Source organism: Procambarus clarkii, chromosome 70 (assembly GCF_040958095.1).
Source record: "Procambarus clarkii isolate CNS0578487 chromosome 70, FALCON_Pclarkii_2.0, whole genome shotgun sequence".
Lineage (NCBI taxonomy): Eukaryota > Metazoa > Arthropoda > Malacostraca > Decapoda > Cambaridae > Procambarus > Procambarus clarkii.
This window is the reverse complement of record NC_091219.1, coordinates 20,055,762-20,075,100: the sequence shown is the minus strand read 5'-3', so window position 1 is coordinate 20,075,100 and position 19,339 is coordinate 20,055,762. Positions and strand designations below refer to the sequence as shown.

The 19,339-nt window shown below is 40.8% G+C and overlaps 1 non-coding gene across 1 annotated transcript in view; it reads right to left on the bottom strand.

Moving 5' to 3' along the window:
* Positions 1 to 19,339, bottom strand: part of LOC123775260 (uncharacterized) — a 55,796-nt gene that overhangs the window by 5,341 nt on the left and 31,116 nt on the right. Inside the window, exons 2-10 of the transcript XR_011224116.1 lie at positions 18,756 to 18,933; positions 16,575 to 16,699; positions 14,168 to 14,284; positions 13,631 to 13,783; positions 12,777 to 12,926; positions 9,711 to 9,859; positions 5,847 to 5,982; positions 2,509 to 2,681; positions 273 to 680 (exon numbers count right to left, since the gene is read on the bottom strand). This is a non-coding gene — a transcript (uncharacterized protein). The remainder of the gene's footprint in view (positions 1 to 272; positions 681 to 2,508; positions 2,682 to 5,846; positions 5,983 to 9,710; positions 9,860 to 12,776; positions 12,927 to 13,630; positions 13,784 to 14,167; positions 14,285 to 16,574; positions 16,700 to 18,755; positions 18,934 to 19,339) is intronic.

Sequence of the window (19,339 nt, the reverse complement as noted above, 5' to 3'; positions counted from 1 at the left end):
TGTGAGCAGATCCATCAACTAGTGTGAAATGCATTAAAAATGCAAATCGGTGCCTAAATGTTTGACAAATTCTATGCTTTGCAATAGTTCTATAAAAGCTTCCAGAGAGAAACTATTAAGAAAGTAGCAAGCCTACTTACCCATAAGCAAATCAAGTTTAAAACATGGTGCACATATTTAAACAAGGTGGAAAAATACTTTAGAGTTAATAGGCATAAATGTATTAAAAATTAAGCATGCAGAAAGAGGTACTCTCCTTCAAATAAACCCACCATATTATTTCGTGTATCACTGAGGGCAGGAACAAGGCTGATGTATCTGTCACTGGTGGGGGAGTTTCCATCATCACAGAGACAGAAGCAGTAGGAGCAGTGATATAGAAACCTCTGCCATGATTGTACCCTCCAGAGAGGCCTCCCACATGACTGAGATGACCCCAGCAGCAGGCCATTCTCGTACTTGATCGAGTCATACCTTCGGTAAGGATTTCGGGAGGGGCATACCCAGGAGTCGGCATAGTTATATTGGCAGTCATGAATAGTGCCCATACAGCGGCGCTGTTTGCCACAGTATTGAGTCTCAGGAATGTAACACCCTTCATTCTTAGTGTGCCGATAGTAGCCACAGTTCTGCGAGCATGACCCACCTTCATTCATGTCAACTTCATTTTCAATGTAACCCTGAAATGGATTTGCTAAATTATATATATGGTAAGCAAGTTCAAATTGTATCCTCTTTAATCAGGGAACAAGGCTTTTTTCCCTGACTAGAGGGAAGGCACAATAAACCTACTAGGCTTATTGAGATCCTAGTAAGCTTCTCCAAAGGTCGACTCAAACATTTCCCTAGGCTGAAAAAGCAACCCATACCAATTGTTCAATTTTTGGTTACCTAATTAGTTAGGTATACCAAGCACCAAGCAAAACTAAATTTTACCCAAACACTTCAGTCCCGCAGTGGAAATTGAGCCCAGTACCTTTCAGTAATTAGCCCTATTACTAATGTTTTATCAATTATGTTAACTAATTACTCATGGTAATTTTTTATTCATTTGCTCAAGATTGACTGTTCACCTTGTAACCTAAAATTCACTATAAATTGTGTTAACCTGAAAGACTTGCAAACAAATGTGCCATTTAAGTAAAATTTTGCACTGATGACTTGCTATATGTTCCTAAAATAACTATTGTATGATGATTAAACAAAAACTTTCAAAGTTATAGAAAATATTTGGGGATCATGGCAAAATAAAAATACTGTACTAATATTTGGCCTACTTTTGCCATTTGAAGTTAAAAGTGCTTTCAGACAACACTCAGCCCCCTTGTTTAACTCCCTAAACATGCTAAACATAATCTCACTCCATAAATTCTCTTGTGTCAACTACATTTACAAAACCCTGTTCTTAAGTGCAAATCCTGCTCTGAAACTCTTCCTGGACAGATGTAATAGGACCCATTATCACCACACCAGAAATAAATATCTCTTTGATATCCCCAGAGTTAAACTTAATCTGTGTAAACACTATGCAAATAAAGGGACCCAATTTATGGAACTCTCTATTGAATTGAAAAGCTGTCCAACTTTTACATCATTCAAAATCAATACCAAAAAGTACCTAATTTCATCTTCATAGTTTTTCACTTTTTGCCTTAAAATTGCACTGTATTACTACCCAATCTCCCAACCTTTATGTTCCCAATTTGAACATCTTTACCATTGTGATCATGGCTGTCTTCTTATATGTGCTGCCAATCTGCTGTATGGTGTTTATTAATCTTATTTATCTGTATCTATTGCTACCCAGTCTCCCAATTGTTATGTACCCAATCTGAACATCTTTACCATTGTGATCATTGCTGTCTTATATGTGCTGTCAATCTGCTGTATGGTGTCTATTAATCTTGTTTAAATTACTAATCAAGCTGTCAATGTAATCAATCAGAGCTTTAATATAACAATGTGCTTTAATATACTTACTAAGCTCTCATCTCATTTTTCTCTTGCAATGTATCTTTATCATTTATCAATTCTCATAGAAATTACCTACTTAAAATTATCCGTTAGATTAAGGACCTGCCCGAAACGCTGCGCGTACTAGTGGCTTTACAAGAGTGTAAATACTGTACTATTCAATGTATTCTCACAAACCCAATGTACCTTCTTGTATATATATAAATAAATAAATAAATAAATAAATAAATGTGAATTTATACCCAAAGTGGAAGGATTAAGCATTTTTAACTATACTGCTTGTAACCTTCATTTAAATTCCAAATTGTTGCAAATTGTCAATGAATACCTCAAATTTGTTAGTTTTAGGACATGCCCAAAACCCAACCAAGCTTTTTAAGAAAGTACTTATCCAATGAACCATATAAACACAAACTTACAAAATGCACTACGGTACCTTATAAATATATTAAAGCATTCGACAGCATTAGATGGGAAAACATTTAATAAACATGGACACAAATTGAAAATGAGGGAGAAAATCAAGATGGATACCTGTAATAGTTCCGTAAACTGAATATAGGTGTCGCCCTCTTTGTGCTTACGTGGGTCACATCTGAAGAAATCGGGAGATTCGTTAACTATTGCCTTCTTTGCCTCTCTCATGATGTCATCAGAGTACTGAAGGTACAGTTTCTCTGAAACTTCATGCTCTGCTGTAAAGTTACCTGTGATATGATCGAAACAGTATGATTTACACAGGTGCTTTGGATATATTAGGGTATTAATGCAGACTATATATATTACATTAAAAAATTAAGCATTTCCTACATTAGCAAGAAAACGACAGCATGATATTAGCTTAAGTGTGCATCGGGATTGTGACATCGCTTATTATGAATCCTCTATTCATAGAAGAATTTGGCCACAAGAGGGGTCAATGTAAAATTGTTAGAGGAGTTTAAACCAGACCAGATAGAAGTACTATACAGACCAGATAAAAGTACTGTAGTTGGAATATGTCATCTTACTATGAACCTACAGTATATAAAGTAGCTCCCTTAACAGGAAAATAATGTTAAGAAAAACAAAAATGATAAAAGAATTAGAAGTGGATGTGGACATAGGTAAAGTCTTAGTAGTGGATTAGAGAAGGAAATTATGTGCGAAACAGTGAATTACGTGAATTACGTGACTGCTCAATAGTTTTGTTCAATTTAAATACCAGAGATTTGTGATCGCTTTAAGAATAATTTGTACAACTAAAGTCAAGAATGGGGTTAGTCAGGAAAGGAATAAATGGTGCAATTAAAACCCTGGTTAGAAAAAATACATGGGAATAAATGCAGCCAGAAATCTACATTGAAGGAATAGTGGTGGCAACTCCATACAATACAGTACCATCTTTCAACTGTATGTTGAACATTATAAATACTGTACTGTACCTTTATCAAGAATTGGCAAAATAAAAAAAAGTTTGAGAAGTACGTGTGGTGGTAAGAGGAATAAGTGTGTGTGTGTGTGTGTGTGTGTGTGTGTGTGTGTGTGTGTGGTGGTAAGGTGTTAAGGCGGTGTGCAGGACAAACAAATTGTGACACTATCTCTCCACATATGTCAGTTGCTTAATTTAGAACCTGTACTTTAGGTCGATCTCGAACCCATTGTTGATGTGACGACTTATATTGAATTTTGTAACTATCTTATCAAGGTTGTAACTTGCTTGGCTAAATGAATTGTGGGGTTCAGTCCCTGAGCCCATTATGTGCCTCTAACCCTTTCCACTACTGCATACAAGATGGGTATGAGGTGCATAATAAAAACTAAACTAAAAAAAAAAAACTGGTGTCAAGAGGAATAAGTGTGATGTAATGGTGGCTTGAGGAATAAAAATGTGTTTACAAAAAAGATGAGTCCAAAAGTAGACTGGTAAAATTTTTTCCAGTGAATCGGAGAGCAAGACTAGGGTTACACCTAGGGCTGGAAAGAGGGTTATAGCTCACAGGAATTAAGGATGTCAGGGGTAGTATGACACGAGATATTTATTGAACAGCAAAGCTATGGGTAGTGCAAGGGCATGGGAGGCACTCTTGTATACCATGGATGGTAATGTCACTAATGGTCCCAGCTTTGGATTTTAGTGAGTGAATGATGGACAACATCTGAAGGGATGATCGGTGAGAGGAGAAGTGTGTTTGGATGACTACCTGAAAGGTATGTGGCAACATGTGTCTGGGTCTGTGGGATTTTTCAGGCAAGGTTAGCACCAATCTATGAAAAGAAGCTATTAAATTCAGTTGCTGTTTCAAGGTCTGTTGCAGGTGTAGAACCATCCTTTGGAGATTTTTATCTTGTTATGTGAATGCTATTTAGCTCTTAGAATGTTAGAGACGGCTCTCCATGTGCTTTCCATGTTGCCTTTTGCTTCTTTGAATCTGTTCTCATAAAAGGAACGCTTTGCTGCTCTTGTTATACTGGTAAGCACTGATGAGTACCTCTTAACTACAGTACTTTTGCAACTAGGCCAATCGTAATTTTTTTTTCATATTCATGTCGATTGCATTGAGTATGCCATTAGTGAGCCAGGATTATTTAACCTTTTGCCTGTTACTTGCTTGGTGAGGAAAGGACAGCAAGTATTGTAAAAGCTTAGGATTTTGGAAAGGAAGAGGCTAGTTAAGGAATTTATATCCTGTTTATTATTAAATTCTGATTCTCATTTTATATTGAGGAGGGCATTTGAGAGATTGCCTATTGCTGCTTCACTGTGTAACCTAAAGGTAATTTTCGTGTTAGCTGCTGGTGATATGGCCATGTTTGATACAAGGAAGGTAGGATAGTAGTCACTTGTTCTGACTGATTATACCAGATGTGAGGGGAGCCGTTATGTTGTTCCACAAGTGATCCAGGGTAGTAGCGGATGTTTGAGTGAATCGGGTGGGCCTGGTGATTGCTAGGATGAGCATACAGGAATTCATGCCATTAAGGAAATAGTCAACTTGAAGTCTATTTTGTTGCCCTAGGTCAATATTGAAGTCACCCCCCAGAATTGAGAGATTTTTGTTGAGGTTGCTTTTGATAAGATTCAAGTTATCTGTGAATGCAGCCATGTTAGTATTGGGAAATCTATAAATGGCTCCAATAGTCAAGGAGGATTTAAGGGATTTAATTGAAAATTGAGCAAAAATAAATTCACAGTAGTCATCTCTATCACTAATGACACTGTTGCAGATGAAGGTATCTTGGTAGTATATAGCTGTGCCACCTTCTTTGTTAGACCTACAGCTGTGAATGGCTCTAATTAGCCAAGTTGAAAAGTTGTGTATGGTCTTTACCTAGCCAGGTTTCTGTTAAAATTTACCCGAAAGCCACTAATACCAATGGCCTCGACAAGGACTGGAAGTTGGCGGCTTGTCAACCCCCAACCCCACTCCACCCTTCCATTTGACCTTATTTTTTTCCCCCGTTGTATTTTAAAACCCAGCAGAATTTTGGGGATTTACAACTTCAGCAGATAGGCAGTTCCATGGGTTTATAACCCTATGGGTGAAAAAGCATCTCTTTCTTAGTCCTACAATGTGTCTGAGCTTGAAACCGTTGCTCCTCGTTCGTGTTACATCCAACCTTTTGAAGAATTTGTCCAGATCAACACCCTCCAAATTGTTCAGTATTTTAAAGGTTTTGATGAAATCTGCCCTGTTATGCCTGGTTTGCAGTGTTAGCCCTGTGGCCCTCAACTGTTCCCGATACAAGAAATGAATTTGCTCTGGAATGATTTTAGTTGCCTGGTGTTACACCACCTACAGAACAGCATTTTTATAACAGGTGTTCAGTGCAGGGGTTAATGCCTTTTAAATAATAAATAATTAGTACAGTAATGATTTTATGGAACTTGCCTTCATTATGCACTCTAAGTAACATCCAAGCAAATTCTAGCATGATAAATCCTCGAGTTTGTGCGAGTGACACCAGCTGGTGGAGACCAGTCATTAGCTGTTGAGGTGATTGATGCAGCAGACATCCACCACTTTTCTGGAAATGCATGAAAAGTTCTAAATGTAAAAATCTTGCCAGTACAATACTGTACTATGATTAGTGCATTGATGTATCTGACTTACATTAGGAATGCTACCTTAACTTCAAAATTAAACTTTTATTCTACTGGGGGACCCACGAAGTCTAATACATTATCTACAATTCCAAAGAGTCAAGTACCCCTATGCCTTATTATATTTGTCTAAATAATAACCTCCAATTCCCAAGGTACATTTTCAATGTCCCAAGTAACATTTGCTACCACTTTCCAAGCCTTCCAATTACTCCAAATTATTTTAACGTTGGTTGCCCACCTACAATTTTTGTATAATTTGACAGACTAGGGGGTGGTCTTAACTCTTTGGCCTAACAGTACACACAATATGGTTAATAATAAATTTGCTATAATGGTTACAGTAATGTATGGTACAATCCCATAGTGACAAGGCGAGCCATAAAATGAAGCTGTAGAATGCAGGTGAAAAGTTATGTCAGGTCATGGGCTGGCAGCAGTCAGCTTAGAGTCGACCTGCTGTAACTCGAGTGTTTGGAGAAATGACTGGCCCCAGACAGATCAGAGGTTGTGTTGCTCAGTGATGGTATTGCTGGTGACAAACTGGTGATCCCCATGCTGTGCTCTACCAGCCTTTGTGTGCCAGTTTGGCTCTGTTCAGCACTGCTTGTAGATTGAGCACCCACCTACAGGACGGAACCAACCGACTCGAGGGACAAGGAACCGAGCCCGGGGAGGGGCTGACACCTAAAAACTCTTACAATGAGGGGGTGAGGAAAATACCCCACTCAGCATAACCGCAAGCCCCGCCTAGAGGGTACAAAAACCCCCGCAGGGTCCAACAGGGCCCCTAGGCCCCCCCAAATCAGCCCCTCCCCAGCCTCGGGAACCCACATGGCAGGCCCCGGGGCCGAGCTGTCCCCCCAAAGCCCCGGCCTCAAGAAAAAAACCGGGGCAGCCACAAAAAAAAAAAAAAAAAAAAAACTAAGGGAGCCAAAAAACCAACGACCCCGCCTCGAACCCACAGACGGTAAGGAGCCGGATGCAGGTAGAGAAGGGACGGGGTGGGGGGGGGGGGACCAGATTAGATCAACAGGGAAAAGACAAGGGGGCATGAAAAGAACCGAAGCAACCAGCACCCACAAGCCCCAACACCAACCAAAGCGGGGCAGCCTCGGGGTTTGTGAGGAACAACCGAGAGCGTTGCCACAAGCGAAGCTCAACGTACAATGCCCGTGCTGCCTGCACCCACAGTCAGCACAAGACTGGGTAACCGAGTGACAAGCAACAAAACTCGCAGGACTCCGGGCCGAAGGTGTTACCGACCCCACAGACAGCAGACGGAGGCAAAGACAGTCACCCTGAGGCAAGGGGGCAGAGTAACCCTCAAACTTGCTGGAAGCGAGGGGGGACTCCGGGGTCACCGCCATCGGACCCGCACGCCCCCAGGGGTTTCCCAGGGTCCTGAGCATTTGCTATAAGAGGACTCACGCTCAGGTAATCCCAGGCAGGGTACTGCTAACCGGCACCCAAAGCTACCAAACGACCTTTTAAGAACTGAACCCCCGGGACATGTACACTCACGGGGACCTAGTAGGGGGGAACCACCTGAAGGAAGAATACTCGGTACACAGGGGACAAGAACAGAGGCAGACCTTCCCCCCCCCACCACCAGACAAAGAAAAAGAAAATCCCGCATGAGGACAGCATACCCAGGCGGAACAGAGCCGGCCGCCATGATTGGTGAAAACAAGCTGTGCAGCACCCTGCACCCCACCAGTGCAAAACTGCCCCTTACCCCAAGGCGAACAAGGGAGACAGAACACCCGAGCACACACGGTGCCGAAAACCAAGCAGTAACCGGCCTAGCAGAGGCAGAACCCAAGGTACTTGTGGAAGGTGGCCCCAAGCCCCTAGGGCAGTACTTACAGGGCACCTAGAGAAGGAAACCCTAGGCACATGCAGCCCGAGTACTGGAGAATCACTCCCGGCTCACGTACCACCTAGAAGAAGAAGTCACCACACCAGGTACAGTACTGAAACAACCACCGGAGCCAGAGCACATGACCTTAACCTTTAGCATCAGCCGAAGAGCTGATGGTGGATAGCCAGTGCGGTAGGTTTGGGGCTTCCCCTTCCCGGGGAGGGGGGGGAGTTGCACAGACAGCGGTGCGGCGACATGATCGTTTGCTCAATTCTTTAGGGGAGTTCTATCCACCCGTTTGACTTGTGGTAGCAATTTTCACCAGAATATTGGATTGTTTTGGGACGCTTACCTTTCTGGGTGCCTGACCTGGTCGATGGCAGACAGAACCACACGGGGGTTTTTATAGGCCATTGCTCCCCTTGCCTCTCTGAGGGGGCCAGGTTCTGGCTCGTGGTCCCTGGTAGGCCCATAGAACTCCAGACACATGACTGATGCCAAAGTCTGACATTAGCATATCAGCCTGGATAAGCTCCGGAGAGCCTAAGGGGCTCCCCCCAGAAAGGGGGGGACTTAGGATATCATATCAAACGGAGAGAGTGGGGAGTCATGGCAGCTCAAGTAGGGTGTGTACACAGTACAACGAGGTCAGTGTTGGAGCCGCACCCCCTAAGTATGTGATGCTGAACCCCACTCCAAGATCAAGAGGCATACAGGGTGATCTGAGTAAATTTCAAGCACTCCAATGTTCATTGCTGGTCGACTGTCGGTAGCGCGAGTGTGGCTGCCGAGGTCGGTTGTCTCTTCCGGCAGAGTGGTTGGGGGACCTTTTTCCGCTTGTACACAAGTAACAGTCTGGTGCAACAACCCGAGCTCTCTTTGGAGGTTTAAGTTCCATAAGCCCCAACCCCTTCAGGCCATAACACAAGTGGAAGGGGGAAAAAGGGAAAGCCTTAGTCTGAATATCCTATTGGAAAACACTACTGTACACTCAATTTACAATACATTTTTTTTAAATTAATGATCAAATCAAAGGATGCAAACACTATATTCCTTTCATATAAATTTCTATTACGTTCATATGAAAAATAATTCAATGTGTATGGAGATAGGCAGCCAGTGTATATTATACACATGTTAAGCTTATATTTAGGTTACCCCCCACCCCCACCCAGGATGCAACCCCACAACAAGCTGAATAACTGGATGCCTACTTACTGCTAGGTGAACAGAGCATTAGGTGATAGTAAATGCACCCAACCATTTCTGTCCTTCCTGGGATTCGAACCCAGAATTCTCTAGTGAGAGTCAAGAACAAACCCAAGTGTTCTAAGTTAATTTCCATTTTTGCACATATTGTACAAGAGTAGCTTCCATAAGATACAGTATTGGTATGTAACAAAACTTACTACTGAAGATATTAACATCTCTAGGTTTGAATCCTAGGCAAGACAAAAATGGCTGGACACATTTCCCATCACCTAATGGGCCTATTCACCGAGCACTAAATAAATACCCAGGAGTTAAGTCAGCCTTTAGTGGGGTTGCATCCTGGGGAGGGTCAATAGTTCAATCTTGTGGGGGGGGGGGGGGGGGGGGGGCGACCTCAGAATAAGGCTAACATGTGTATGTACACCGTCTGCCTGTCCAGACACTGGGTTAATTAAATGTTTTTAAATAAAAATTCTAAATGGTCTTCATAATTCTCAAAAGTACCATATACCAAGCTAGCATTTTTTCCAAATGCTGTACAGTATTGTGAATATTCAAGTATAATACACAACTCACTTTGAGAGCATCATGCAGCATGACAAACAAACTTGCTCGAGATGAAGGCTGATTCTGCCATTCAATGATACTCCTCAGCAAGTTCTGAAAGGCGTTTTTGACTGTGACCCTCCCAGACAGGCTGTATGCATTTTTAGGGTCATTTGTCACTCCAGCAGATAACTGTTTGAAGGAATTTGATGTTTGAGATTTTTAGAAATGAGGGGAAAAAAAAAAAGTGCAGGTACATTACATAATAATCTGAACAAGAAATTTGAAAAAAGTACATAAAAACATCCTCACCATACAAAATAAAAATTGTTCCACGACCTTTTACTAATTTCCATAAAATCTCTCATTTCTTTTCAGTACATTAAATCAATCTTCATAACTTCGTTTCAACAACTAAATTAAGTTTTTAATTCTGGTTCACACAATTACTATGGCCAATTTATGAAACTTTGGCCAATTATTTTATTAAATACAAACAAGTTATAGCTACTAACAGTGCATAATTCATCTACCTCCCAAATTTGGGTGACCTGATTTAATACAGAAGATTATTTTGTCCATATATGAGCTTGGGCTAAGTTTTTCAACTACCATGCCTCTTAAATTAGCATGTTAAACAGAATGCAGTTACATACACCACTTATTCTAATCATGCACTTTAACCAGCTCCCTTATCCTGCCTGTTGCACATCCTCACCCCCTCCCCCTCCCCTTTCTCATCTTATTCACTCACATTTAAATGAAATGGCAAATGAATTTAATAGTTTCTTTTCATCGGTTGGTGCTAATCTTGCCAGTAAAATCCCACAGACTCAGACACATATTAACACATATCTCTCAGGCAGCTATCCAAACTCTCTTCTCCTTTCACCAATCAGCCCGGCAGATGTTGTGTCCATCATACACTCTCTAAAAACCAAGGCAGGGAACACCAGTGAAATTCCGTCCATTGTGTACAAGAGAGCCTCCCATGCCCTTGCCCCACCCATAGCACTACTGTTCAACAAATCTATAGAGTGTCACACCTTCCCTGATATCCTCAAAAAAGCAAGAGTAACGCCAGTCCATAAAGGAGGCAATCCGGCGGACAAACAATTATAGACCAATATCAAATCTACCCATTCTATCAAAAATATTTGAAAAGATTATTTACAAACAGCTCTATTCCTACCTCGTAAAATTCGACATACTCAGCCCCTGCCAGTTTGGCTTCCGGTCCCAAAAGAGCACCAACGATGCAATCATTAGTCTCCTTGACGTTATCTACTCAGCCCTTGACAAAAATGAGTTTCCGATTGGACTCTTCATTGACCTAAGAAAAGCCTTTGATACTGTTAATCACAACTACCTCTTACTTAAACTCCAGCATTATGGAATCCGAGGCCTTGCCCTTGACTACATCCGATCCTATCTTAGTGACAGACACCAATATGTAACCATCAATGATACAACTTCGTCCACTCTACCAATTACCGTTTGAGTGCCACAGGGCAGCATCTTAGGACCTCTTCTATTTCTTATATATATAAACGATCTGCCTAATGTCTCTAATATTCTCAAACCTATACTATTTGCTGACGATACTACTCTTATCTATTCAAACCTCAACCCACATACACTAAATAATGTTGTGAATAATGAATTAAAAAAAGTCCACTTATGGATGTCAACGAACAAACTAACATTAAACATCGAAAAGACTTACTACATCTTATTTGGAAGCAAATCATCAAATGCAATTCAGCTACAGATAGACAACATTAACATTAGTAATAAAGATGATGGCAAGTTTCTTGGCCTATTCCTAGACAAGAGACTCAACTTCAGCACCCACATTCAACACATAACTAAGAAAGTCTCTAAGACAGTTGGTATACTCTCCAAAATCAGATATTATGTTCCTAACTCTGCTCTCCTCTCACTATATTATGCACTAATTTACCCCTATCTTAATTATGGTATCTGTGCATGGGGGTCTACCACTGCAAACCACCTTAAGCCCATCATCACACAGCAAAAATCTGCTATCAGAATGATAACTAACTCAGCTTTCAGACAACACTCAGCTCCCTTGTTTAAATCCCTAAACTTGCTAAATATTAACTCCCTCCACACATTCTCTTGTGTCAACTACATTTACAAAACCCTGTTCTTAAATGCAAACCATGCTCTGAAACTCTCCCTGGACAGATGTAATAGGACCCATTATCATCACACCAGAAATAAATATCTCTTTGATATCCCCAGGGTCAAACTTAATCTGTGTAAACACTATGCAAATTAAGGGACCTAGTTTATGGAACTCACTCCCTAGTGAATTGAAAAACTGTAAAACTTTTGCCTTATTTAAAAGCAAAACCAAAAAGTACCTAACTTCATCTTCTTAGTTTCCTACACTGAGCTTTAAATTTGCTCTGTACCTAGTGTTACCCAATCTCCTAATTTTTATGTAATTTCAAACAACCTTATCATTGTGTTCATTGCTGTCTTCTTTTATGTGCTAGCCATATGCTGTATTGTGACTACCAATTTTTGTCAACTACCATTCAAGCTGTCATTGCAACCAATCTTATATTGTTTCTGCTGTATTATGCCTACCAATTTTTTTGTCAACTACCATTCAAGCTGTCATTGCAATCAATCTTAGCTACCTATGTGCTTTAATATACTGTACCTACAATTTTCTCTCATCTTTTTTTTCATTTCATGTAATCTGTTATTTTTTGTCTATAATTTTGCAAGTATTTACCTCCTTAAAATTTTCTTAGATTAAGGACCTGCCCGAAACGCTGCGCGTGCTAGTGGCTTTACAAGACTGTAATTACCATATTTGTATCCTCACATTCCTTATGTACATTCTTGTATATGCATAAATAAATAAATAAATTTACCTCCCCATCCCCATTATATTTACCTTTTTATGTCCCATTTACCCCTACCCTTCATTTTATCCCCTCCTTCCCTCACAATGCAGGATGCTTAGCTATTCATGCTAAAGTATGCAAACTCAGTCATATGATTAAAAGTTTAACAATTAAACAAGTACAGCTTAGATCAAAATGGGGAATGTATTACCAGTAAATGTGCGAATAAAGGCGAGTTGACCCTCTGAGCAGCCTCAGGGTGCTGCCAAAGTGTGCAGGTGAACCATAGACTGACATTACTGAATGCGAGTCATGAGACTACTACGGAGTTGGCAAAATCCACCAGTGTGTGGTCCTCTATCTGTTGAGAAAGTTTGTTTTAGACCTAGTAGCTGCAGTATGACATTACAGTGTAAATATTATACTGTATAGCAATACTCTTAGTACACACAAATCACAATAGTGTGATGTATCAAATGAACAAATCTACAAGGGCAATGACGAGGGTTCGAACCTACACCCAGGATGATCCTAGACGTGCCTTAGTTGACTGCTCCATGACATGGTTAAAAGAATTGCAACCTCGAGTGCTACTTGCCCTCACGAGGCTCCCGCAGCTTCTCCGAAACACAAACTGGGGTTTTACACAATTCCCCATGCACCCAGGCTCTGTCAATCAAATGTTCTACCTCTTTGCCCTTACTTCAATATGCAAGTAGCACTCTAGGTTGCAATTCTTCTAACCATGTTGTGGCGCAGTCTACTAAGGAGCATTTGGGATCATCCCAGACGTAGGTTCAAACCCTCATCATGCTCTTATGGATTTGTTCAATACTCTTTGTATTTATCCCAAACTAACAGCGAGGAAAAATTCAAAACATCCTATACCAAAGCAAACTACATGTTATCACTGCTACAAAACGCCACACATTTGCTAGAAACAATGAGCAAACCAATTTTGACACCTTTGCCAGCTTTCATACCTCATAGGGTAAATGAGGTATGAAAGCTGTTAACTGTTTTCTCCTTGTTAACTACTGTAGTTAACAAGGAGAAAAAATATACCTTATGCTTGAGCTTCTGGTAAAGTAGGAACTTGTTGTAGAGCGTGTTTATGGGCCTGATACAGTCCTCCATACTGTTGAGGGCAATTTCCCACCGCACCAGATCTTGCAGTCCAGTAGCTACATCTCGCAGCGAATTTGTAACTCCATGAACCTATGGTAACAATGATATTATACAAGTACTGCTTAAAGATTACATATTTAACAGTTATAAAACCTTCCATTGGTATTTATAATAATTCCCATAAATGGGTAACTGCCTTTTTGAACAGGTGTGCTACATGTCCACTACAAATAATATATACTAACAAAAAAATTAGTTACTCTAATAACAGTGGAAACTTTAATCATCTTTCCTATGTTTACTAGTATACATGTGACAATGTGACATGCTATAAAGAAGCCAAAAACCCTCCATGTTTACCCAAGCCTTCCCTGATCCTCCTACCATACTTTCCCCCCACCCCATGCTACAGCTTTTTAAAGTGCCCCATAATACCAATCCTAATCTACATCCATCATATAGTGGTATACCCACCCCATGCTCCATTTGATCCAAGCGACGTGAAAGCAACTCAAACATGGCCAGCAACCGTCTGTCTGCCATAGGGATGGACGAGCCAAAAACCTCATTTTTTGGATTGAGATTGAACACCTGAAAAATAGGCAAGTTGCATTAACAGTACTCTACAGTATAGCAATACAACAATGGAAACCTAGCCACAGTTCTTACTCTACAAGTCAGTGCAATTAGAGGATTTTGTAATTTTAAAAATATGCACAAGAACATGCTAGTGGTTAAGTTAGTTACATAAATGCATATTTAATAAAGCTGTTAGTATGCAAGGTTTGTTTTGTAACAAAAACTCATTTGAATGAGAATTATTTCTGCAATGATCTTGACCAATTACTAATTATAATCTAATCACTTATTTTTATAATTGTCATGCCTAATACCTGAAGCAGGTGATTAGTAAGTAATAACGAATCAATAAGCATATTATAATGGGAATTCACTTGGTTAACATTTATAACAACTGCGGGCGATGAGTCACGACGTGGCCGAAGAATTTTTACCAGACCACGTACTAGAAGGTGAAGGGACGACAATGTTTCGATCCGTCCTGGTACGATTCTCAAGTCGATTGTGAGAATTGACTCAAGAATGGTTCAATACGGACCGAAACGTCGTCGTCCCTTCACCTAGTGTGTGGTCTGGTCAACATGAATAACCAATAGTCAACGAGCATGAATAGTCCGTCTACTACTAGGTGGATAAATAGGACACCTGAAGTGATACTGTACATCCTGAACATGACTGAATAGAGCCAACGGGTAAGGGGAGATGTGCAAGATATGGTAGGCTATTAACCCATTACCCCAATTACATAACTAATACTGTACCCAGACATAGTGGTGTCGAACTGTTAACGGGTTAATTGCCTAGATAAATAGCCGCCATTAAGTACGTGTGAACGGGTCCGTCTAATTACCACAAGCTACCACAAGCTACACAAGCTTCAGAAAGCTTCCTGGCAATACGTTAGTAATGAATAAATATGATATGTTAAGTTAGGCTGACCTAACCTAACTTAACCAAACCAAACCTAACCTAACCGAAGCTTGGATCGTCGACTTGATTTGGCGTCACCAGCTTTTTATTTTCGTCTAATTTCTTTATAAAAAGATACTTTCAGATTAAAATTATGTTTTTTCGTGTTGTACATTCAGCACCAACATTATAAGGAGTAAATATATCATATTTATTCATTACTAACGTATTGCCAGGAACCTTTCTGAAGCTTGTGTAGCTTGTGGTAATTAGACGGACCGGTGTGAACCATGTGTTACTCTACCAAAAAGGAATTGGCAAAGTGCTTAAACTCTGAATTGTCTTTGTGCAAACAGGTAATATTACACAGTGAGAAAGGAAAAAATCTGGAGTTAACAGGGTAATGGGGGGTGGTAGGAGGGTAGTTGTGTGTTTGGGGTGTTTTTGTGTGTGTTTGGGGGGGGGGTGTTTTTGTGTGTTTAGGTGTGTGTATGTGTGTGTGTGTGTGTGTGTGTGTGTGTGTGTGTGTGTGTGTGTGTGTGTGTGTGTGTGCGCGCGCGCGCGCGGGGGGGGGGGGGGTATATCATATTCCCCATGATCTAAACAACCATACTTATAATTTTAACTACTGTAGTTCAACTGAATCAACAGCAATCCATAAAATGACTTACGATAAAATGACATCTTACGCCATTGTCATCCCTTCCGTCATCACCGCCCATCCTCCGTATGCAGTAACATTACATGAATATTACATTAAAAGGTCACAACAGTAAAATCCGATTCGTTCTAGATTCAATTCCGGATTCCAATCTCGGGCAGGAGAGAAAGGAATGAGAGAATATCCTGTTGCATGCCCTGATGCCCCTGCTCAGCTAGCAGTAGGTAGGTACCCGGATGTCAAGTCTGCTTCATGTGGGTTTGCATCCTGGCGAAGCGGTCAGTAGTTCTTCCTTGAAAGGTAGGTGGGGGGGGGAGGGGAAGAGAACCTTGATACAGCAAGTAAGGTATACACCCCACACACACTGGCTGGCTGGCTGCTTGTCCCCCGACACGAGGAATTATTATAGCATAGAATTCTATGCCACTTAGCAGTCGCGTCCGCCAAAAGTTTGGCCAAGATCATTACCGTCATGATCTTCAGTCATTCAATACAAGCATGGAATAAATGGTTCCCACCCAATCTCCCTCAAAGAATAAAACACTAATCATCCCCCCCCCCCTAAAAAAATACGTGCTTAACTGAGGTTGCAAATCCCCGATACTTAACATCCAGTGGGAACGATATCAAAATTCAACGCTAATACAACGTTGATTTAATTCAAAGTTGATGATACGTTAACAGATACCGCGCCCACTGGCCAACAGTTGGTCTCTGGCTTGCCAAACCTACCAACTTTGCCACAATGTCGATGTAGTTGGTGACTCCCATGCCTGCTTTGCTGGAGTCTATGAGCTTCGTCAGAGCCACTTCGACATTCCCCATGAGGGGGGTCAGGAGGGCCAAGGTGTCTCTCTCTGCAATAAGTGACATCTTTTACTCGCGGATTCGTAGACAAAAATAAATGAGCATAAATAACTGCTGTTGCTTGAGCAAAGCAGTGAGAATTTTTTGTATACAACTGTTTTGTATTAAACTATAAAGCAAAACTACAACAATTTAAAATATAATGTAGCAGCATAAATGAATATAATGAATTGAGTACATGTAACTGTGCGCAGCAGAAGTGCTGCGCACACAGAAGTGATTGTCGACAAAAATGCAGTATCATGTAGCGAGGGAACAGCACAAGGCCCCAGTTCACAGGGGACGTTGAATGTAAACAACTAGGTAGCAACAGGAGTGAGGCATTCATGAAGTGAGGAGGAAATACGAGTCCCGAGAGGTATGGTAGGGGGAAGGGGTGTTGAAGGGAAGGGAACTATCAGGGGGGGGGGAAAGCGCCAAGCCATTACGACTATATATTACTGTGAAGGGATCAGGATATAAGTATTTGGGATGGGACGGGGCAAAAGGGAATGGTGCCCAACCACTTTGACTGTCGAGGATTGAACGTCGACCTACATGAAGCGAGACAGTCGTTCTACCGTCTAGCCCAAGTGGTTGGAGAGGGAAAGTTTAGTGCAAGAAACATGGGGGGGGGCGAATTGAACGAGCAACTATTGACAGCCAGTCACAGACTGCGGGATCCGTGTGAGGGCAGTAGCACTCCCGGTTGTAAATCTTTTTAACCATGTGGCACAGTCGATTTAGGCGCGTCTGGGATCTTCTCAGACAGGTTCGAACCCTTATCACGGCCCTTGTGGATTTGAACCTCTACATCTTAATCTTTGGCTGCTTTGTTTAATGCGGAACTTCTCAATCAAATATTATAGTTATAAACATCCGCCAAAGATTGAGATGTAGAGGTTCGTCAGTAGTTGCGCATTTTTTTAATGTTGTATTTGGCTGTTTCAGAAGGAGAAATTCAAAGCCAAATTCAGAAGGAGAAAGGTGGTGATCGCGTTCCAAGAACCACATCAGAAGGACATTGACCAGTAGTTGCGCAAATGTTTTTTTAATTTAGGGCTCACCATAGTCCGTGCTACATGGGACATTTTGGTCAGAGTAGCTGAATCTAAAACAGCAGCAGCATGTTGAATCCTGGCCCAGATAACTGGGTGAGTTTATTAATATTCAAGTTAAGTTGAGGTGCACAGTCACGGGTTTTTTTTGGGGGTGGGCGGGTGGGGAGGGGTCTGACGTCAACCCCGCACCTTTCCCCAATTTAATAGTTAAAATATAATCTATATTGATCAATAATGGCCACCAATGAGACATTATAGTCCATCTGGTGACCGAGTGGAATTTGAAAGAAGTAAGCGTTCATAAACTACTGAAAGATTCAACACTAAAGAGAAGTACTTGTCATTACACACAACATCTAAGTCCTCGAGTCACGCCAAATATAATTGCCTTCATTTGCCTAGCATTCTTCATTCAAAATTGTAAAATAAAATAAGCTATTTCAGATACTTTTTAACATGCTGAAATTGCACCCGTTAGTCCAAACTTGTGATAGATATTTAAAGGCTTTAACATACACAACTTAGCGTCAGAAAATGTATATATATATATATATATATATATATACTATCTTTTGAATGAACACTGGTGAATATATAAATCTAATTATGAAGTACTATTAATGCACCTGTAAACAAGGAGCCAGATTCACGAAAGCACTTACGAATCTGTACATCTTTTCTCAATCTTTGGCGGCTTTGTTTACAATTATTAAACAGTTAATGAGCTCCGAAGCACCAGGAGGCTGTTTATAACAATAACAACAGTTGAATGTGAAGTTTTCATGCTTGTAAACTGTTTAATAAGTGTAACCAAAGCCGTCAAAGATTGAGGAAAGATGTACACGTTCGTAAGTGCTTGCGTAAGTGCTTTCGTGAATCTGGCCCAAACATCAAAATCTTAAGCTATAACCATTTATCAGTCTCGCCTTTTTCTTTTTTTAATTTATCTACGCACATACTAGCCAAAGTAAACGCAGAATGTCCAGCAAAAAAGGAGACCACCTACCCAGTTCCTGGGCACTGAGAGGTGCCCCTGTTGACGTGGGCAGCAGCGTCAGCAACCCCACCAGTAGCATCGCCCCCCGCCACCACCGACGTCCTCCCATCCTGGCAGACTGTCCAACACTGAAGGGTCACTCGCCCTTCACCCCCAATACTCAGCTGGCCGTTGTTGTTGGTGAATCCTGCATTAGTCAAATGACGATAATAAATATATAATTAATGAATAAAATATAGAATTATTTAATAAAATGTATAATTAACTGAATATATCATTATAGTATGTTTATCCCTGATTAATTGAGGATGAGTAATATTAAATTATGTAAATTTATTTGCTTAAAAATTAATTCAAGCAGGTTTATAACATCCAACTCACACTTACTTAATTTTTTGTATTTAAGAGAAGCGTAAATATATCTTGAGCAAAAAGTTGAAAAAATATTGTTTGATGTTGACCTTGACCAATGGTTGGCAACTTAGGGTCCGCAGAGGAAGTACTGAAGATCCACAAGCTAAACCAATCAGTTCAAGAGGCTTTTGCGTAGAATGTATAATTATATACAGTACTATAAGGCTGCTAGATAAAAC